Source organism: Ambystoma mexicanum, chromosome 3p, assembly GCF_040938575.1.
Source record: "Ambystoma mexicanum isolate Mex_15411 chromosome 3p, UKY_AmexF1_1, whole genome shotgun sequence".
Lineage (NCBI taxonomy): Eukaryota > Metazoa > Chordata > Amphibia > Caudata > Ambystomatidae > Ambystoma > Ambystoma mexicanum.
This window is the reverse complement of record NC_090925.1, coordinates 460491399-460494792: the sequence shown is the minus strand read 5'-3', so window position 1 is coordinate 460494792 and position 3394 is coordinate 460491399. Positions and strand designations below refer to the sequence as shown.

The following is a 3394-nucleotide window of genomic DNA, read 5'->3' as shown; positions in this document are numbered from 1 at the left end:
AAACACATACTTTCCATGCAAGCCTCCAGCATTTAACACATTGTTACAGCGTCCTCTCCTAAGACTTGCAGGATTGCAGGACACCAGTTCACTTTGGTCCAGTGTCCATTCAGGATAGTCATTCCCACGGGTCCAGGTCCGCTGATGCTACAGCTAAAAAAACACAGCAAATCTGCACCTGGGGGCACCAGGGGACACCTCGGCCTGGTCCCTTGATGTTGGGTCAGTCAGCACGACGTGGGTAGCAGGGCATCTCAGCTATGCCAGATGATGACGACAGGGCAGCGGTAGCAGCCTGTTATTCACTCCCCTCTTCCTTGCCCATGGTCCCCCAAACAGGAGTGTCTCATCACTGTCTCGGGATAGGAGGGCGCACAAGCACTCATACTGAGCCCCAAACCTCTCTCGCTCCTAGCACTTCTTCTTCCGGGTGTGTGCTTGAAGTCTGCGTTGGCCGGACACATATGACAGGGTGTGACAGGGTGTCTGGGCCACTTCTTGTCCTCCCCCTCCTGCTTCCCAACAAGACAATTGGGCAGACGGTGTCCCAGTTCGGGGCTGGCAGGAGTCACACCCAGGGCTTCACCCAGGGCTGCATCGGCCTGGTCCATAGATGAAGGGCCAAGCAGGGCACACACCAGTGGCAGGGTGATGAGGCCACCTGCCCAGCACCTGCATAGCTCTTCTTCCCCTAGGCAGGAGTGTGGGAAGGGGTGACAAATCTGGCTGACATTGAGGCACCTTGCCGTTCATTCCTCTTCCCAAGGCCGTAGCATGGGCAGGACACCGGCCATTGCAGCAGGGCACACCAGTCTTCAGCCTGAAGGCAGGGGCTGTTGGTACCACCCTGCTAGTGTTGGCAAGTGTACATGTACTTCCCCTAGACTGCACCTCGCATGCTAGCCACACTTGGTGGGGGGGAATTTTGCTTATCTGGACCACTTCACTGTCCATCTGTGTCCCACATGGAGCAGGTTCTAGGTCACCACCATTTGGGCCCCGGGATCATCAGTGGTGCAGGTGCCTTCCTTTGATCATAAATAGCGCCGACCTTGAAATGCTACCCCCTGCGTTGCGGGTTGCTGTATTTCTTGCCCCTCTTTGTCTTTGATGTGGAGCGCCTTGGGATACCCGGGAACTCTGCAGGACTTTGCCTGGCCATCTCTGTTTAGCCTTCCGAGCGTCGACACGTAGTTCTTTATTTCTTCCACCATTGCATTGGCCCAGCCATGCTGCAGCTGGGGCTACCAGCCCAGCAGAGTGCTGCCTGTGTTGCTGGTGATGGCAGGCAGCTTGTACACACTGTACTCACCGTTTGGTGGGCCAGACTATTGCCAGGGCTCCTGTGCTTCCAGCCCAGACACCAGAGTACCCTTTGCTCAGCAATTTGTAGATGTCGCTCTTCGGCAGAGCGTACAATGTAGGAAAAACAAAACAGCATTCCATCACTAAGGATGTACTCATATTCTGCAGCCGGTGCACCAGCTACACAAGTCGCTCTGCCACTGGCTCTGCATAAATCTGGAAAGTAGGAATGACAAATTCTGGCAATGACGTCCTCCTCTCCTGCTCCTGAATGCTTTATAAGGTACATGTCACAGCTCCCAGTGGCCCGGGACACTGCAGGAGTACAGACAGCTGAACCCCCTGGGATCAGCTAATGGGCTACATCTGTGTTTGCAAGAGTGGCTGATCATGTTTACCAGCCGTTGCCCCCGAACCGCTTTTTGCGTGGCCATCACATCTGCTCTGTATGCTTGGCATAGATGGCATTCATTTGCCTCTTCCGTTTGAGGATTTCCTCAGTGGGGGTGGCAATGTTTTTGGGCTGTCCCTGCACTCCAGCTGATGGTGGGTGGAACATGATATGGGAGTTTGGTAGGGAGTGTCTCATTGCCTTCAGCGAGAAGCAAAGACCCCATGCTGGCCGCCTGCCCCACACAAGACATACAGATTTGATTCAGGATGTACTGTACTGTGTCATAGATTGCTAAGCCTGATTGCTAAGCCTGTGCTGTTGATGTACATGTGGATTGGCTTATTGTTACTCTCGGACTGCAGAACAAGGAGCTGTGCGATCACCAGACTGGCCAAGGAGTCCTCGAGTGGGCCCATAAAACAGATGATTGTTTGCCTCAGAAGCTGGGAGTAGACATTGTATGCCCTCTCTCCGTGCCCCGTCTGCTCCACCATGATGGGGATGAGTGTGCTGTGGCAAATTGAGGTCTGGTGCAGCTTCTGACATGCTAACATGGCAAGGTTCCCCTGCTGGATACTCCTAAACCGCCCCAACATCACAGAGCCGGTGCTTGTTCACCTCTATCTGTTTCACCAGGCTCATCGTGGGGCACTATCTTTTTCCACTGCAGGTTGACTCGGGAGGATCTGTCCTGGGCAGTCGGATCTTAATTTTCACCAGCGGTAGCCAGGGGTCTTGATGCAGCTGGGGGGCTGCCGGACCAGTAGAGTGCTGCCTGTGTTCATTAGGTTCACCGCCCGTCTCGGGACATTTCTGTTTCATTGCTGCGATATGGAGCTGCTGTACTTAAAGTGCTGGCAGCCCGGTCCTGCTGCAGCTGGGTCCTTGCTGGTTACAGCGGGCAGCCCATGTGCACAGCTTACCCTGCCCGGCCCAGGACATTTTTGTTTCCTTCTTCCCAGCTCTGGGCTGGAGCAATGCTACAGCACCAGTCCCCTCGCCCAAGCGTGAGAATTTGTTTTCTGAATTCAGGCCTTGCGGACGAGTGCTATTGGGGTCGGGCTGCCCCGACTGGATCAGCAGCAGGAGTTTGCTGAAGGCACAGTATGCCGGGACAGGCCCTCTCTCTCCGTTCTTTCTGGCAGGCTTCTGCCTTTCCACTGGGCTGGTGGGGCGGGCACCCACCTCCTTTTGTGCTTGGTGGGAGGGCGGTCCACTCGCACACTACCTCCATCTCTGTAAGGGAAAGTATTTCTTCTTCTGGACACCAGCTGCGATAGAGGCCATGAGGCCTCCAGGTGCTGCGGGAAGGCCCTCCCCTGGCCGCACAAGCGCCCTCTTTACAGAGGGCCGCAGCAGGGAGGGTCCGCCAGCAGGGTCCTGGTCTACACTTTTGTTTTTATCGGCTGCCATTTCTTTCTCTGCCGCGGGAGGGGGCGGGTATTCCCTTCCATATTTTTTGCTGAACATCACTGCCCACGGCGGGGTGGGCACTCCAAATCTTCTAGCTCTGCACCGGAGCACGTCCCACTCACCCTCTCTTTGCGGTGGATGCCGTAGAGAGATCATTGACAGACTCCCACCTCCATCCACACAAGCACCCCCATCAGAGGGCCGCAGCCAGGGGAGATCGCCTGCAGGGCTTCCCCTTCATTTTCTCTCCACCACCCCAACAGGGATGGATGCTACTCCTCC

The 3394-nt window shown here is 55.6% G+C and overlaps 1 pseudogene; it reads right to left on the bottom strand.

Moving 5' to 3' along the window:
- Nucleotides 1-1738: 1738 nt before the first annotated feature.
- On the bottom strand, nucleotides 1739-2253 carry LOC138579913 (ATP-dependent Clp protease proteolytic subunit, mitochondrial pseudogene; annotated as a pseudogene).
- Between the last annotated feature and the right edge of the window lie 1141 nt (nucleotides 2254-3394).